Source organism: Amphiprion ocellaris, chromosome 24 (genome assembly GCF_022539595.1).
Source record: "Amphiprion ocellaris isolate individual 3 ecotype Okinawa chromosome 24, ASM2253959v1, whole genome shotgun sequence".
Classification (NCBI taxonomy): domain Eukaryota; kingdom Metazoa; phylum Chordata; class Actinopteri; family Pomacentridae; genus Amphiprion; species Amphiprion ocellaris.
The window spans coordinates 1,661,976-1,681,550 of NC_072789.1; the positions used below are offsets into that span (position 1 = coordinate 1,661,976).

Below are 19,575 nucleotides of genomic sequence, written 5' to 3' on the forward strand. Positions count from 1 at the left end.
CCTGTTCAACAGAGAGTGTGAAAAGGCCTGAAGAGACTCCAGCAGAGGCTCCGGCCTCCCCAGCAGCAGCAGCCGAGGAACCAATGAGTGCTGCTCATGCTGGAGACGCTAAAGAGTCAAACAGTAGCTCTGAGGCTGCGGCACAAGTGGGTTCAGAAATGGACTCTGAAGAGCACCCTGGAGTGGAAGGGAAAGAACAAAGTGAAGGGAATGATGGGGGAGCTGAGGAAAAAAGCATGAAAGCACCGCAGAGAAATGTAGAGGAGAGGGCAGAGAAAGTGAAGGTAAATGGACATGATGGGCGAGGAGAAGGTGCAGGAGTGGAGAAGGAAAAGCAGGAGGAGACGGATAAAGGAAGTAATGAGAGCATGAGCAACGGTGAGGCGGTAAAGGTCACGTTAATAGATGAGGAGACGACGGCAGGGCAAGCACTGAATGCAAACAACAACAATAATAATAGTAACACCCAGACATTGTTTAATGAGGACGAGGAAGTAGAAAACCAGCACCTCTTTTTGACTGGAGATTCTTCCCGCGATGATACCTGTCAAGAATTGAAATGGATGCCAAGCGAAGTGCTGCAGTTGGCACAGAGGGACGATGCTTTTGTGCCATCAGGTGCCAAATGTACCGAAGCCAGAGACTGCCATTCAGACGCAAATTTCTTCACAGAGACAGCCGAGGGAGCGTTTGCTTTAAAACACGAGGCCGCCGAGCCACAGATCAGCACGTCCAGCTTCCTGGAGGACATCTTCGCCGGCCTGAGCACCAGCAGCTCCAGCCTGCTATCAGACTTCAAATCTGACATCTTCAGCGAGCCTGCCGGGGAGAGGCCTCTGGCGTCAGGCGCTGGACGACCTTTTGGATTTTGGGATGGAGGTGAAAGATGCGACTACAAACTACAGCGCCGGCAGGGAGGACACCTCTCTGTGGGCCGAGGACGACGAAGCCCTGACAGTGGAGGAGCAGATCAAGAGGAACAGATACTACGACAGCGAGGACAGCGACAATTCTTAAATTCAGCCCTTTCACCTAATACACAGGCGACATGTAACTTCACATTTCTGTCCATGGAGAGATGAACTGCTCTGATTTCATTTAGTGTTTTTGTACTGACACCCTCTTTCCTTCTATATCTAGCTTTGTTTGATGCTGATTGATGCACCTGGTGTGCAGAGAAATGGAAATTTGTTTCTTAGCGTCTGTATTTTTTGCTGACTGATCTGAACAGGGCTGTATTTTCAACAATTGCAATATGTGCATTCATTACAAGCCCTGTTTTTTCTTCGAATGAATGCCTGTCAGCTTTCTTTTGTGTCCGAATAAAGAGCTTCCCCTCTATTTTCTTCATTTCTATTTGACTTTCTGGTTGAAATAAAGCTTCACGAACTCGACACCGTATGACTATGTATTCACTGAGTGCACAGACAAACCAAGCGGGAGCAGTAATGGTACTTAGCTGGGTCCTCTTAGTGATGTATAGCCTACCTAGATAACAGTCCGGCTGAGATCTCTTTGGTGAAAGGCATATTGATTTTCACTGATAGAGCAGGCCTGTTGTAGGAGTTACAGATTTTTCCATTAGGTGATTTTTCTCACCTCTGACAGATTTTTTCCCCCAGCTCCATCATGCGGGGTAATTGGCTGCAAACAGAATATATTGCAGTGTTAATTACAGCAGTCCAAAAACACCGTACATTAGTGTCAGGAAAGTGATGGCTTCACAAATTCTGCGCGGATCACGCTGCATTGTGCTGACAGATCCTTTAAGTTCACTTGAGCACTGTTGCTGGTTCAATAATTTAGCATCCTCTGCTGAAATGCTGTGTGGCATCTTTTTAATTGGGGTATTTTTTTCCCCCCAAGAACACTTTTCATTGGCAATTCGAAGTGGATGCAATTTTCCAAGTTTTTAATCGTTTTATCTTGCTGCCAAACAATTATACAACCAGACAACCACCCATCCGGACAGATAATAAAGATAAAATACCCAGACTGGTGTTAAAATATGCAATTAACGTTCACAAGTGACTATAAGGTTCACATTTTTTTCCCTGTCTGTCTTGAAGCAGTAATCACAAAGATAAATATACACTGACAGTTTAACAGTAGCAAGAAAAAGTAGTTGGAATGATTTGCATTTACACTAACGTCACTTAGAAATGTCCTTATTTTGGAAAAAAAAGCATTTTTTTTTCAATGAAGATAACATGAAATGAATGATAAATCCAGTCCAGACAGTTGGTTTTTTTTTTTAAAGTTATTTTTTTGGCTTTATTTTCATAGGCGCAGTGAGAGAGAGACAGGAAACGGGGGAGAAGAGTTGGGGGAGGACATGCAGCAAAGGGCCGCGAGCGGGAATCGAACCCGGTCCGCTTCGTCGGGAACCAGCCCCTGTACATGGGTCCCCTGCTTAACGCGTTGAGATATACGGGCCACACGCTATTTGATTTCCTCATTCATTCATTCAGTCATCAGGTGAGTTTTGGCGTAGCCTCGTTCTGCTGTCTGTCAAAATGTCATGTCCTTTGATTAACGATCCAGTGGATGAAGGAGCAGCATTACTGTGCAGAGAATTAAATATTCGTCAGGAGATTGTTATCAGACCGCGCATAGATGTTCTCGCATTTCCGGACAACTATCTTTTAGAGCGGTACCGTTTCATGTCACAGTCCATAATCTACATACAACCTAATCCGTCCTTACATTTGCAACATCACCAACCGCAGTCATGCTCTCACATCCCAGCAGATATTGTGTGTTGTGCTGCGGTTCTTTGCAAATGAACGTTTTTTATATAATGTCGGAGATGCAGAGCAGCTCAGTAATGCAGCTGTATGCAGGACGGTCAGAAATGTGTGCCTGGACCTGAAACGACTTTTACCATCTTTGTCGTTTTCCCTGGACATAAACCTGTCAGAGCCATCAAGAAGGAGTTCCACAGGATTGCAGGTGAATGATGTAGAGATCTGTTAAAGTAATTTTAAATCATATTCTGTTAATGACATTGAGCTGCAACCTCAGACTGGGATTAGTAATTTTATTTTCTTTTAGGATTTCCCAGTGTGATTGGCTGCATAGATGGCACCACATCCCCATCACAGGTCCCTCACACAATGAAGCTGATTATGTGAATAGGAAGTCCATTCCCAGCATAAATGTGCAGGTAGGCTACAGGTAGATTGACTATGGTTTCAAAATGTTAAAGACTGCATCATAGTTCAACATCTGTCATTCTCTGCACTGTCAAAATCATATGTGATGCTGCATACATCATTTTTAATGTGGAGGCCAAGTGGCCTGGGTCTGTTCATGACTGGAGGATTTATCATGAGTCAAACCTGAGCAACAGACTACAACGGTGTTGCACTTCTTTCTAAAAACGTGTTCAAACTCGCTATATAAGCGCATTAAGATTTCCAATTCAAACGGTGTAGTCCTCCGCTTCCCCGTTGCCATGGTGACTCGTCGAATCGGCGCTCCATTGATACTGGCTTTTCAGAGTTGTGGTGCACGCGCTGAAGTCCGGGTGAAACTACTCTGAGTTGATTAAACCAACTCAGATCAGCCGTTCTGGAACCGAAAACTCAGAGTTTTCTATCTCAGAGTAGATCAACTCAGAGTTCAGGGTTATGTAAAGGGTTAAAAATGTTTATTTTAGAGATGAATGGGAATACAGTTAAAAGGTTAAATATGTCGTAAGAAAAGATGAAAAAGTCATTGAGACTGATACAGCTAATTGCTAAAAATAAGTTATGTTAAAAATGCGTTTAAAAACAGATACCCTTATATAGAAAATTTAAAAAAAAACTATTTCATTGTGTTTAAATATGTTAAAAAAAAAAAAAAAAACAACCCTAATTTCATGGTGTATTACTGATTTCTGTGTCAAAGCAATTTTCAAACAGGTCACTAGATGGCGCATGGTGCCAGAGAGGAGCATAAAACCGCCTTGAGGCACTTGCTGCAGAATAAATCCTGCTGCCGAGCTGAATGGAAGCTAAAACGTGTGTGTCTTTGTTTACGCATACAGGTGGGTTTATATTCCTCAAAACCATATGCATGTACCCCAGAACAAGGGCATATTGTGTTGTGAATTCTTGGATATAATGTGTAATGTTTAGAGTCGAGTTTTGTCGAAGTTATGGGTAGAGATATAGCTGTTTTGTCGCACGCGACCATGCTAGGCTAGCGGACCTGTTGCTAGTAAGCTAAATAAGTTGCTATCGCAGAATCAGTAAAGTTTGACGCTGTTAGTTTAAATGTTGTTTCATGTGTAATTTGGAGTGAAATCAAAGAATATGTAAGTGACAGTGACAAGTTTGTATGGAGAAATGTTTTGCATTTGTTTTCTGAAGCCCACAATTGTTTATGTTGAATTCAAGATATTGGGTCCGTTTCACGAAGCAAGTTCAACAAACTCTGAATTTAACCCTGAACTCTGAGTTGATCTACTCTGAGATAGGAAACGCTGAGTTTTCGGTTTCACAACGGCTGATTTGAGTTGGTTTAATCAACTCGGAATAGTTTCACCCGGAGTTCAGCGCGTGCACCACAACTCTGAAAAGCCAGTATCAATGGAGCGCCGATTCGACGAGTCACCATGGCAACGGGGAAGCGGAGGACTACACCGTTTGAATTGGAAATCTTAATGCGCTTATATAGCGAGTTTGAACACGTTTTTAGAAAGAAGTTCAATACCTGCAGCTGCAAAAGAGAGAGAGACGGTGTGGGAGAACATTGCTGCCCGGGTCAATGCGTAAGTTTAAATCACAATAATATTACAGGGGAAAACTGTTTGAATAGTAGCCTATTAAGTTATTTCATTTAGGTGCAATCCTGCAGGGGAGAAGCGCATATAGCAGGAGATGAAGATGAAATATAAAAACATTGTTCAAACAGGTAAGACCTCTGGATAATCTCACGGAGCTACGTCATTTTGATCATGTTTTACATTGTAAAGTAGCTTAAATATTAAGTGGCTGTTTGACTGTGCAGTGGTTTTATCCCACACATAGCCTAAATGTCTGCATCCATATCATGTTCTGTTAAATAATTAAGCCTATTTAAACTAACACAGACTTCTACTCAGCCAACAATATTGTGTCCAGTGATAACCACAAAGATGGTAAAAGTCATTTCAGGGCCAGACACACTTTTCTGACCATCCTGCAAACAGTTGTCTTACTGAAGTGCTCTGCATCTCTGACATTATATAAAAAACTTCCATTTGCAAAGAACCCCAGCGCATCACACAATATCTGCTGGGATGTGAGAGCATGACTGCGGTTGGTAAAGTTGTAAATGTAAGGATGGATTAGGTTGGATGCAGATTATGGACTGTGACGTGAAACGGTACCGCTCAAAAAGATAGTTGTCCGGAAATGTGAGAAAATCTATGCGCGGTCTGAAAACAATCTCCCGACGAATATTTAATTCTCTGTGCAGTAATGCTGCTCCTTCATCCACTGGATCGTTAATAAAAGGACATGACATTCACAGACGGCAGAACTAGACTTCGCAAAAACTCGCCAGCTGAATGAATGAATGAGGAAATCAAATAACGTGTGTGGCTGAAAGGGGCGGAGACAGAGAGAAACTCAAGGTTTACTGAGAAAAACCTGGTCCCGACCAGGTTAGATTCACAGAGTCTGTTACTATGGTAACTGACCGAGAGCTTCAGTTACCTCTCTTTGTGAAACAGGCTAGAGTTACCCCTCTGTCTCTGGTTTGAGTTACCTCCCTTTGTGAAACGGAAAACTCAGAGTTTCCCTCATTTCAGGGTTAACAAACTCAGAGTTTTCACTAAACCTGCTTCGTGAAACGGACCCACTGTCTATACAGTTGGTATTATTGAGTAATTTCCAAATTAATAGAATATTTTGTGTCATTATTTCTTTGTTGAAGAAAGCAGAATAAATCCTGCTGCCGAGCTGAATGGAAGCTAAAACGTTTGTCTCTTTGTTTACACATACAGGATTTATAAACACACCCCACCTGACACCTGCTGGGCCAGGGGGGTTACAGTTACACTCAGAGTTTGTTGAACCTGCTTCGTGAAACGGACCCCAGATGAGTTACAATTCTACACAATCATTACAGTGCTCTTGTCTGTATCGTTCAAATATTCACAGTGTGCACTGAAAATAATACATAAACCCCTAAGCTAATGGTGTCAATAAAAGCTAACTGAAGTCAAAAGTTAACTTCAAGAACTATTGATTTGGTGATGATTTAGCAGAGGCTAGTCAAAGGTGCAGAACTATGATGATTCCAAAGACATAATGAAACACGATTAATAAGGTTAAGCCAGAGTACAGCTAAAGGCTACAAAGGGTCATGGAAGCTGGTTAGCGTCTGTGTTTACCACATGGAGGTCATTGAACACCTCAGAGGAAGTAACAACACTGATGGTTATGTAGTATCTGATATGAGATATATGTTACTTCTACATAGTTATAGACTGTTTCTGTAGAAGAGGCTCCTACACCTAGGAATTGATGGAACTGGCAACCCGTTGTCTGGAGAGGTGGGGCTCCATTGCCGATGAAAACCCTATGTTAAGAGAACTTCTTATGAATAGTTACCTATATTCAAACCTAAATAGGTGAGTTTTGAACTGTGATTCGGGTAGAGATTCATTCTGGCTCTGAGTCGTCTCCCAGGAAAACCATGGCGCCTGATCGATGCTGGTCTATTTTTATACAAACAGCAGAAGTTCCTTCATAATCTGCATATCATTGTGGCTGAGAAACAACATTTATTAACAAGAGAAGCACTCAGAGAGTGCAGTCCTCTGCCAAGGCTGCTTAGTTGTATCATTTCCGACGGATCAAATCTTCAAAAAATTTGTGGCAGAAATCATGGCACCATAGAATGTGACCATATAGATGTACCCACAAACAGAATGACGTTGCGCTGAGCACAGGCGTGTGTTATGAATGTGTACGTTATGTACAGATACCGAATCACGTGACCTAAACATGTAGCGAGTGGCGGGAATTGATGAGACTCAAAAACACCCCCACAATTGAATCAGTTGTTCCTTGAGTCATTTCTGACAGATAAGTCCAGAGCAGTGTGAATCCGTGGATCCAGACTATAAGCTGTATCACTGCCAAAATCTAATCACTTGGTCCTTGTGTCATTTCTGACCTTCCCTGGAAATTTCATCCAAATCAGTTTGTCTGTTTCTCAGTAACGTTGCTAACAGACAGACAGACAGACGGACAAACATACGCCGATTGTCACATAACTCCGCCATTCCTTGGCGGATGATTTTAACACTGCACAGTGCCGTTGGGAAGATGTTAAGATGTTTTCTGGCTTGGTGAAAAGTAAGGTTGAATTATTTAGAAACAACTTGGAGTTCTATGAAAGGAAACTTCGTCCCAAAGGTGAAGCACGGTGATGGCATCATCATGGCTTCTTTAGTGCCTCTAGGCTCGGACAGTCCACCATCATGGCCTTGCAAATTAATTCCCTGTTTTATCACGGTGTCTTCCAGGATAGCATCAAGCTGTAGTAGAAATTCAACGATTCAACGGTGCACCTGACATCCCGAAGATCTGGATGAGCTCAGGCACTTCTGAGAGGAAGAACATGCGGTAATAGCTACTGGAAACACTTGTTTAAAGTTATTGCTGCTGAGGGAGGTTTGACCTGTTATTAAATCCAAGGTTTCACTTACTGTTTCCCTCAGCACTGTGAAGGTTCAATGAGTGAGTTCAGTGAGGACACAAAAACGATTTCACACCTTGTGTTGGTTTGTACTTGTGCTTTAGATGAAGATCAGATCCCATTCAATGACCATTTAATGCCAGACATCCTCTCATTGTTCACACACTCCTCCAGTGTAATTAATACAGGACAAAATCTACCATTCTGAATGTCCTGAAATGCATTAGCTGGGTTTTAAAGTACAAGTTTTGAAATAAAAAAAAAACACCTGGAGGTGTGGAGTCAGAAAAAAGTGATCTTTCCAGACCTCTGCGGCCCACTGCTCCTCTCCGCCTGCCAGCAGCTGGAGGCTACATTAGCTGCTACCAGAATAAAACACCTGAATCAAAGTGTCAGCGCTCAGGTTGCGCTGTGTGAAATGAAAGCAACAGGTTTTGGCAAGGAGGAGTGAGTGGAATAAAAAGGACTGATATCAAAGGAAATTTGCCCAGATTTTGAGCAAATATGTATTGATTTTTATGTATCTAGGACTAAAAATATCGATGATATTTTCTCACATGAATGCTTGTAATCAGTAGAAGTATTAGTACGGGCGGTTTCTCAGCTTTTTGATTCTGGTAGAAACATGCCTCCTGCTTTGATGTTCTAAACTTTTAACTACCAGCAGCCGATCCACTCCTGCCAATGGACCAAATAAATATCAAAAGGAGTGAAGCAAGTCTGATCCAACTTGCAACTTGCAGGGTCTGCTGCAACTATCTGTTTGCCAGGAACCACAGGGCTCGTTCAGAGGTGTTTCAGAGTCCAGGCCTTGGCGAGGTGGAGCTGTTTTGGCAGCTAGAACAGGACCAGCAGCACATTAGGCAGCATGTTTTGGCTCTTTGGTGTGTTTCTAAAGAACACCAGTGTCTTGGGGTCAAATCCATTTGGGAGCCTTCCTTACATGTCATTTTCTATCTCTTTAAAAAACAAATTTCCTCTTAAATTATAAAATGAAGTAAAAACATAATAATTCCATGTCTTTATTACGGCCCCACACTACAGCTCAGCTCGGGAACCAAAAGAGAACATTTTGTACTTGAAAGATTTTGAAGAAAACCAATTGATTGGTTAAACTCAGACTGCAGACGGAGGGTTTTCTGAAGCTTTGAATGCTCTGCTGCACAGAGATGAGGTGGAATCTGTCTCCATTCTATTAAACAATAGTAGCATTAGGAAGTCTTCTTTTCACAGCCATACAGAGAAACTAATGATTGATTTCAGCATTGATTAGTGTAACCATTAGTTCCCCAATAAATCAATTCATATTTTAATTTAATGAGTCAAAAGTGCTGAGGTTTGATTTGTTGTTTGTTAAACTGGCTGTAGGTGGGATGGATGGATGGATGGATGGATGGATGATGGATGGATGGCTGGATGATGGATGGATGATGGATGGATAGATAGATGGATGGATGATGGATGGATGGATGACAAATGGATGGATGGATAGATGGATGGATGACAAATGGATGGATGGATAGATGGATGGATGACAAATGGATGGATGGATAGATGGATGGATGACAAATGGATGGATGGATGGATGGATGGATGGATAGATGGATGGATGGATGGATGATGGATGGGTGGATGGATGGATGGATGGATGACAAATGGATGGATGGATGATGGATAGATGATGGATGGATGATGGATGGATGGATGGATGGGTGGATGACAAATGGATGGATGATGGATGGATGGATGATAAATGATGCAGGGATGATGGATGGATGGATGATAAACGGATGGATGATGAGTGACGGATGGATGAATGATGAGTGATGGATGGATGGATGGATGGATGGATGGATGGATGGATGATAAATGGATGGATGGATGATGAATGATAAATGGATGGATGGATGGATGGATGATGGATGGATGATGAACGATGGATGGATCATAGATGCCCATTTTTAATGTATTTTTTGTGTGTGTTATTATTATTATTATTATCTATATTTACTTATAAAATTTCTTCTTTTCCTTTTCTTCTTGTCTGGCAGCATGTGGGTGGGTGGTGTGGGTTGATTCATGGTTTAGTTTCTGATTGTTAATACGAAAAAAATATCTTTATCTTGCATTAAAATACGTTTAAGAAAAAGAAAAAAACCAGCAGCATCCCGTCATTCCGCTGCTCCTTCCAGCCCAGATGCCATCAGATCACAGATCTCGGTTGAACAAAGCAGCATCACCCCGCTCGCTCCCGGCGGCGGCTGATTGGCTGCCGTCCCTCCCGTCAGGACGCCGCTGATTGGCTGCTCCCCTCTCCTCCTCCGCCGCCGGCCGCCTCCTTCCTCCACGAGAGCCGCGTGCGTGCATCCGCGAGACGCCGAGCAGAGCGGCGGAGGAGCGGAGCGGTGCGGCTCGGAGCGGACCGGAGCCCAAGTTTCAGCGGACCAACATCACCGGGTAGGTGTTTGAATGAAAGCCCGGAGAGAGGCTGCTGTTTGCCCGCTGCGGCTCCGCGGTGCGTCGCCTCCAGGTGCTCCTGGAGGCTGTTTGCGGACTTCACATTGAGTTGCTGCTGCCGGACTGTGAATGCACCATCTGACCCGGTTCGGTCCTTGTAGTCTCCGACAGCTCCGCAATTTAAAACTTGAATATATTTTTTTTAGTTTTCGCAGCTGCAGCCCATTGCGCTCATTATGGGATGGAATCAGCGCGGCCGCTCGTCTCAGCTGTGAAATGACTGGTGTCTGTCTTATTGGCATTTATGCGTGAGAGAGAAGAGAAGAGCAGAGATCCAGACGGAATTAATCCACAGAGCTCAGCAGATGAGAGCATTGTGCTTTTTCTAATGCTGCTTTATGGCTTGATATTAAGTACAAAGATTTATCTGGCTGCTAATCCGTGTCACTTAACATGAACTAGTCAAATCCATTCTGTTTTACTGCATAAAGGGATCACCATGCTGTGCCTCCTCACTGCTTCACTACTCCCAAGAAGTAGAAAATAAAAACCCATCTCAGTGGGATTTTTACCTCTTAGTCAAAGGGTCATAACAACAACAGATCTGGCTGTGAACGGTGTCCCTGAGCTTAGAGGAATCCATTCCTAGAGATTTATCCTGACAGTTGCTTTGAATGATCTCAAACGCATCTCCCCTCCTGCAGGACTCCTTTTTTTTTTTTTTTTTTTTTTTTGGAATTACATCAACACTTCTGGTCGTGGAGTAACACCGTGGTCCTTTCAACCTTTCCAACGCTGCCCGGCTCGTTAATACCGCCAGCCCTGCCAAATTCCCTCATTTAAGCCTGAATCCTGGCGCCAGACCAGATACTGATGGGAAAAAAAATTAGCTCCATTTAATTTCAGAAATGTCCCACAGTCGTTCATTCGTCTCCCGTGACGTGAAATGCAGCGGTTTAATCTCAATTAGGGAGTGAAGGAGGGGCACACGTGGATGGATACTGACTGTTTACCATGATAGAAGTCATTTTCTGTCACTAAAGCTCCAACAGATACTCAGATTTAGACACAGTTACAAGAATTAATCCTTACATGTACGAGTGATTGGACCCAAATCCATCCATCCATCATCTATACACCGATTAATCCTCATTAGGGTCACTGGGGGAATGGAGTCTATGCCAGCTGACTGAGGGTGAAGGTTCACCTGGACAGGTAACAGTCTATCAGTGTAGAGTTACCAGTTAACCTCAGGATGTTTTTGGACTGTGGGAGGAAGCCGGAGAACCTAGAGAAAACCCAGGAGAACATGCAAACTCCATGCAGAAAGATCCCAGAAAGGCCGGGACGCAAACCGGGGATCTTCTAGCTGCAAGGCGACAGTGCTAACCGCCAGTCCACTGGGTCACAAATGACCCCAAAATGTCATTTTGGTCAAGAATAATCACTTGTGTTATTATTTGTATTGTATTCAAGACAGATTTCATGTTTGGAATATGTTTAGTTTTCGCCTTTTAGCCGATTTTGAACATTTTGATGATTGAAAAAGAATTTTACAGTGGTTTGGTGGTTAGCACTGTCGCCTTCCAGCTAGAAGATCCCTGGTTCACATCCCAACCTTCCTGGGATCTTTCTGCATGGAGTTTACATGTTCTCCTGAGTTTTCTCCAGGTTCTCCGGCTTCCTCCCACAGTCCAAAAACATGCTGAGGTTAATTGGTAACTCTACATTGATAGACTGTTACCTGTCCAGGTGAACCTTCACCCTCAGTCAGCTGGCATAGACTCCATTCCCCCCATGACCCTAATCAGGATTAATTGTTGTATAGATGATGGATGGATGGAATATTACACAGAACAGCAATAGAAGAATATCAACATACATTTTGTTGGCATTTTCTCACTCTTTTCTTCCAGCTGTTGTTACTCTCCGTCCCTGAAGTTTGTTCACTTCATCGCCTCTTGTATTATATTATTATGATAAAGAGCTTTGGGGAGTAACACAAATATCGTAATTTCTTTAGAAGTATAGAAGGTAACTTAAAAAATGTAAATGGAGTGATTTCAAAGTTATGTTTTTTGAGGAATATGTTGGAAAAACGACTTTTCATTACAAAGATATTCCAAGAAAACGACATCCACCCGCTTCTGCATCTATGGGTTAATAAAGGGGCTTTAAGTCCTTTCAGAAATGATGAGAATATTGATCGTGGACCAATGAAAAGAGCCTCCCTGATTTCCCTCCTCACGACTCCCGTACGTCGCCTCGAACAAATCGATGCTCCTCACTGTCTTTTTAAAAAGGTGTCGTGGTGCTAAATCACAATTAAACACTTGTTCCCCTCCATCTATAAATGGGCTGTTTTTATGTGGCTGTGGAGTAAACGACGTCTTATTGACATCCTGGGAGAGGAATCAAGCCCCTGAGTGGGCTTCTAATAGGCCCCGTTTTAACTCATTTAACCCTCCTGTTGTCCTCATTTATGGGCACCAAAAAATATTGTTTCCTTGTCTGAAAAAAAAATCCAAAAATTCAGCAAAAAACTCCCCAAATTTCTGAAAATTTGCAAAACCTTCAGGAAGACAATTCCAATAATTCCTTAAAAGTTTCCCTTAAAAGTTTGATTTAAAAAAAAAAAATCCCCCAAATTGTTTAAGAAAATTCTTGTAAATATTTTCAAAAATGAATAAAAATCTTAGAAAAAAATCCTAAAAATATCTAAAGTGACTCCATATATATCAGTAAAACTTCTAATATTTTCTTTAAGAACCTTCACATAAAAATCAACCAAAATCCAGCAAAATTCACTGGATTTTGGTTGATTTTTTTGTGAAAAATCTTGTGAAACATTTTTAACAATTCTTTTTTTCCACCAAAACATGTTCAAAGGTTTCCCAAAAATGTTGAAAATGTGGACATCAGAAGTTTCACTGTGAAAATATATTTTTTTCCGACATTTTCAAATTTTTGAACGGGTCAATTTTGACCCGCAGGACGACACGAGGGTTCATCCTCACGTTGGGGTTTATATGCAGAGGCGAAGTAACACGTGGGATTGATCTCCTGAAAACTTCTGCATTAAGTAATTTCCCTCACAGCACCCGATAGGAAATTGAAGGCCCTTTTTTTTTTTTTTTTTTTTTTTTTTTTTTTTTTTTTTGCAATGAGCCCTCAGGCCCGATCAAATCCCCTTAATTATGTCATATTTTAGCCCTGGAAGTGATTGGAATTCGATTTATGGTGCATCGCCGGCCCTCCCAGATGAGATAAACTGTACGTGACAGTGATGAATGGCGTTTGGAAAGAGCGCCATAGAAAAGTGTATTACAAACCGGCTTATTAGCTCGCGCACAGTTAAGCCTTTTTGCCGCTGCTTTTCTTGTCGACTCAATTTGAAGCGAAAATATGTCAGATGGCGGATTGCTGTTTGTCACGGTGACATTCTGGTGCCCTCGGGGAACATATTTCTCTCATGTGTGGCTCGGCTTGTTAAATATCAGGTTTTTTAAATTTATTTTTCAGTCTCTTTGGAAGCTGCCATTTTATGAAGACCTTTAGTTTGATTTTGGCTCATTTTCCTTTCATCAGATTTGGTTTCATGTTATGTGTGGAAGCCCTGCAGTGTTGTTCATCATCTGGATTTAGTGTCAGTCAAACCGGCGTATCGGCTGAGGATGGTTCACGACCACAATCATGGATAGCTGGACTAGCTGGCTCTAGTGGCTCCGAGGACATTCTGCAATAGTGGGAAAGATACCATGTATATAAATTATGCGAGGTGGTTTGCTCTGCTGCTCAAGTGACAGAATGACACAACAAAATGCTAACTATACGTAGCAGGATGTGTTTGTAATCTGCTGTGGGATCCTGTTGTCACTGAACCCAGTAATCCAACAGGTAGTGGGGCTTTTCCTGGATCAGAACGGGTCTTTAGGGAGCGACTGCATCCAGAGTAACATTGTTCTACGAACAGTAGAGGTAACAAGTCCGTGTTGCTGTATTTGACAGAAATCTGTGCATTTACCCATTATTTTTATTCTGCCAAGGAGGCAGAGCCTTGATGGAGTTGTGACTATCAGCGTTTGTCTGTCTGTCTGTCTGTCTGTCTGTTAGCAACATTACTCAAAAATGGACAAACAGATTTGGACGAATTTTTTAGGGAAGGTCAGAAATGACACAAGGATCAACTGATTAGATTTTAGCAGTGATGCAGCTTATAGTCTGGATCCACAGATTTGTTAAAGATTTCTGTATCATTGCCAGCGGCATGGCATCACTGTAACCATGACAAGTGAAGACTACATGATCACATGATTGTGATCCTACTACTAATCCACTACTGAGGACTTATCAGGACTTATCCGTAGGAAATCGTACGACTGAGCAGCCTTGGCGGAGTACTGCGCTCTGAGTGCTTTTCCTACTATCTTTTAGAATAGAATAGTTTTGATAATTATTTTATATACGCTGCTGTTCAAAACATGAGCTCTTGTTGTTTCATGTCACAGTGCATTTCATCTCCTCGTGGTCCGGCCTTGGTGTGACGATGGTGAACACGTCACAAAGACCAGAGGGTTGAAGTCCTGATTCAGCTTCTGTTAACAAGAAACGTCCATAAGTAATTTGTCAGGATAACCTGCTTCACAGCTCTGAATATTCCTGGTCCACAGCTGACATTTTTACCTGTCAAATCTCAGTTACCTAAAGGTTGAGTATGGTCGGCATTTCTAGTGTAGCTGTAGGGCAGTAGCGTCCAGACTGACTGATCAAACGGTTGGTCAACATACGGCCATCAGACCAACTTCTTAATGACAGGCGGGGGTGTTACTTTCACAATGAAAACATCTCTTCGTCAGTAGCTTTCCAGGAATCATTCATTATTTATTACGACAGGAGAAACAGACAGATGTGATTCTGTGAAGGCTAGCTGTTCATGTTGATTCAGAATTCATTTAGGCTAGTAGGTCTAACAGGAAGATTCACTCTGGCCTCTTTGGTTCATCGTGCAGGTTGTTTTTTTTGGTATTTGCTTATTTGTTTTCTGTGTGCAGTGGTTGGTTCAAGAGTTGGTAGGACATCATATTTTCTATGGACTACAGCCCCACCTGGCTCTGTAAATGGGAAACAAACAAAGTAGCTTGGACCAAACAAGACTTTCCATGCTGTCTACAGGTGGAAAATAGGTTTTATCATGTCACAAAGGCTGCCACAGCACTATTTCAATTCAGGGGCCTGCAATCGATATATTACAATAAACACAACCAATTACAGTTACATTATCAGCTCACAAAAAGCAAAATGAATGTGGTAAAATTAATTCCTGAACTCTGAAAAACAGGAAAATGATGAAAAAAATAAAATTAAATGAAAAACAATTCATTCTTTTAAAACAAAAAAAAGAATGAAATACACCTGGTAAGTGCCACATTTTTCATGTTTAAGTGCAAACTGAATAGATTTTTATAATGAATTCATTATAAGATATAATATGAGGCACAACTGTAAACTTTCCTGTTAAACCAGGATACATTAAACGGGACTTTTGAGTAAACATTTGCTCATATTTAGTGTTTAGCCTAAGCAACTACGGAGTCACAGGAGTGCCACAATAAAATCTGTTAAAAAGAAGGAAATGTGTAAATATAAAGAGAAATAAATAAATCTGTTAAAAAATGACATAAATGTGTAAATATAAAGAGGAATAAACGAAAGAATAAATAAATAAAAAGGTAAATTTGTCTTTGCTTTTCACTTTTTTCCTTTTATTTGCATTTCTATCAAAGACAATGTCAAAAAAAGGCAATGACAAAATGGAAAAAGAAAAGGGAAAAGCAAAGACAAAATCTACCTTTTTTTGATTTATTCCTCTTTATATTTACACATTTATTTCCTTATTTTTTAACAGATTTATTTATTTCTCTTCAGATTTACACATTTATTTCCTTATTTTTAACAGATTCCTTTATTTCTCTTTATATTTACACATTTATTTGCTTATAAGCCACATCGGGGCTTGAACCTCTGACCTTCTGATCGGTAGTCCAGAGACCTAACCGTTGTGCCACCACTGCCCCCTTTTTTATTTCTTTTGTTATTATCCTCACCTCCCTGAACAATCACGGATGTGCTTCGTGGACAGCTGGATGGGTTTCTGGCAGGAATGTGTGTGTTGTAGTCCAACTGGTTCCACTGACTGACTCCAAGCATGACGGCTGTCAAAGATCCTTTAAACCACAGCCAGCGTCTTTTAATATTACCAGAGAACCTTTTTACAGTTGTGGCTCAAACTGCAGTCCAGAGTAAAACTGAGCAGAACTTAATGTTGTACGTAATAAAGTACGTTAGTAGTACGTAAGTGTCTTAATGTAGTATGTAGTAAAGTACTTTAGTAGTACATAACTGTCTTAATGTAGTATGTAATAAAGTATGTTAGTAGTACGTAAGTGTCTTAATGTAGTATGTAATAAAGTACTTTAGTAGTAGTACGTAAGTGTCTTAATGTAGTATGTAATAAAGTACGTTAGTAGTACGTAAGTGTCTTAATGTAGTATGTAGTAAAGTACTTTAGTAGTACATAACTGTCTTAATGTAGTATGTAATAAAGTATGTTAGTAGTACGTAAGTGTCTTAATGTAGTATGTAATAAAGTACTTTAGTAGTACGTAAGTGTCTTAATGTAGTATGTAATAAAGTACTTTAGTAGTACGTAAGTGTCTTAATGTAGTATGTAATAAAGTACGTTAGTAGTACGTAAGTGTCTTAATGTAGTATGTAATAAAGTACTTTAGTAGTACGTAAGTGTCTTAATGTAGTATGTAATAAAGTACTTTAGTAGTACGTAAGTGTCTTAATGTAGTATGTAGTAAAGTACTTTAGTAGTACATAACTGTCTTAATGTAATATGTAATAAAGTACTTTAGTAGTACGTAAGTGTCTTAATGTAGTATGTAATAAAGTACTTTAGTAGTACGTAAGTGTCTTAATGTAATATGTAATAAAGTACGTTAGTAGTACGTAAGTGTCTTAATGTAGTATGTAATAAAGTACTTTAGTAGTACGTAAGTGTCTTAATGTAGTATGTAATAAAGTACTTTAGTAGTACGTAAGTGTCTTAATGTAGTATGTAATAAAGTACGTTAGTAGTACGTAAGTGTCTTAATGTAGTATGTAATAAAGTACTTTAGTAGTACATAACAGTCTTAATGTAGTATGTAATAAAGTACGTTAGTAGTACGTAAGTGTCTTAATGTAGTATGTAGTAAAGTACTTTAGTAGTACATAACTGTCTTAATGTAATATGTAATAAAGTACGTTAGTAGTACGTAAGTGTCTTAATGTAGTATGTAATAAAGTACTTTAGTAGTACGTAAGTGTCTTAATGTAGTATGTAATAAAGTGCTTTAGTAGTACGTAAGTGTCTTAATGTAGTATGTAATAAAGTACGTTAGTAGTACGTAAGTGTCTTAATGTAGTATGTAATAAAGTACTTTAGTAGTACATAACTGTCTTAATGTAGTATGTAATAAAGTACGTTAGTAGTACGTAAGTGTCTTAATGTAGTATGTAGTAAAGTACTTTAGTAGTACATAACTGTCTTAATGTAGTATGTAATAAAGTACATTAGTAGTACGTAAGTGTCTTAATGTAGTACATAATAAAGTATGTTAGTGTCTTAATGTAGTATGTAATGAAGTACGTTAGTAGTATGTTAATGTCTTAATGTAGTACATGATAAAGTACGTTAGTAGTACGTTAGTGTCTTAATGTAGTACATGATAAAGTACATTAGTGTCTTAATGTAGTACATAATAAAGTACGTTAGTGTCTTAATGTAGTACATAATAAAGTACGTTAGTAGTACGTAAGTGTCTTAATGTAGTATGTAATAAAGTACGTTAGTAGTACGTTAGTGTCTTAATGTAGTACATAATAAAGTACGTAAGTGTTTTAATGTAGTACATAATAAAGTACGTTAGTAGTACGTTAGTGTCTTAATGTAGTACATAATAAAGTACGTAAGTGTTTAAATGTAGTACATAATAAAGTACGTTAGTAGTACGTTAGTGTCTTAATGTAGTATGTAATAAAATACGTTAGTAGTACGTTAGTGTCTTAATGTAGTATGTAATAAAATACGTTAGTAGTACGTTAGTGTCTTAATGTAGTATGTAATAAAATACGTTAGTAGTACGTTAGTGTCTTAATGTAGTACATACTAAAGTACGTTAGTAGTACGTAAGTGTCTTAATGTAGCTACTTATTTGAACACCTTAAACTATCCTAAAACTGAGCAGACACTGAGGTGGTTGTCGTGGTGACCTTGGTACAGGAAAAGATTAGTGACATGGATGTGTTCCCTCGGGAAGAACAATCTGGAGAGATTATACCATTGGGATTGTTTTAACAGAATATGAATTATGTCTCCGACTGTCAACAGTTTTACAATTTATTACAATTTACTACCGCCCTCTTGTGTGACAGTCATACTTCGAATGCTCCATCATATTTGTTACACAGAATTAAAGCCAGATTTTTCTCTTATATAAATCAGATTCCTAAATTGCAGTGTTTCAAAATTTGATTTTAAATCGATTATTTATTCAGTCCCAGTGTACCCAAGATGTTTCCTGCATGGAGGAATGTTTGGTGCCTCCCCAAAGAAGTTTTCACCAGTGAGATAAAAATTGAGAATTTAATAAAACCTATACTTTAATCGAGTTCTGTTAATTCATCTACTCATACACTACTGTTCAAAAGTTTGGAGTCTCTTAGAAATGTCCTTATATTTGAAAGAAAACCATTTTTTTTCAATGAAGATAACATGAAATGAATGATAAATCCAGTCTAGACATTGTTGATGTCTCCATAGGGGTACATTAGTACACTGAACAAGACAGACAGCTCGTGGAGTGTGAGGTGATATTCCTTAAATCTGACTTTTAGAATCACATACTCGACCTTTAGGTCACTGAGATCTGACAGGTAAAAATGGATTATTCAGAGCTGTGAAGCAGGTTATCCTGTGGAAGTTTCCAGACTGAATCAGGACGTCAACCCTCTGGTCTTATGTGAGGTGTTCACCATGGTCACACCAAGGCCGGACCACGAAGAGATGAAATGTGACATGAGACATCAAGAGCTTGTGTGTTTCCAGGGAGATGAAGTAAAATTTCTGACCCTGTAACTCCTTTCAGTCTATTCATGGTGTGAATGTGCGCTCGAAAACCTCACCACACAAGTGAATGTCATAAATAGTGGCAGTGAATTCTTAATTCGTCTTAAAGTTGTTTTCTACCACTTTGAACGTTTGCTTCTCTGTCTGCTGTTGTGTTAGCGCTGACTGTCGATCAGCAGAACAGCACGAAACCAGTGGTAGGTTATTCACCCCAGGGCAGACGACAGATTGAGTTGATTCTGAATTGAAAAGAAGTACATCCC

The 19,575-nt window shown here is 40.1% G+C and overlaps 1 protein-coding gene across 4 annotated transcripts in view; it reads left to right on the plus strand.

The window, feature by feature from the left end:
* Nucleotides 1–10,009: 10,009 nt before the first annotated feature.
* LOC111586178 (beta-1,3-galactosyltransferase 1-like) overlaps nt 10,010–19,575 on the plus strand; it is a 155,964-nt gene continuing 146,398 nt past the window's right edge. For 2 of the 4 annotated variants that reach the window (XM_055008615.1, XM_055008612.1), the window contains exon 1: nt 10,010–10,137. The gene's annotated coding sequence lies outside the window, so the exon portion shown is untranslated. The remainder of the gene's footprint in view (nt 10,138–19,575) is intronic. The other 2 variants (XM_055008614.1, XM_055008613.1) reach the window with 1 other exon arrangement.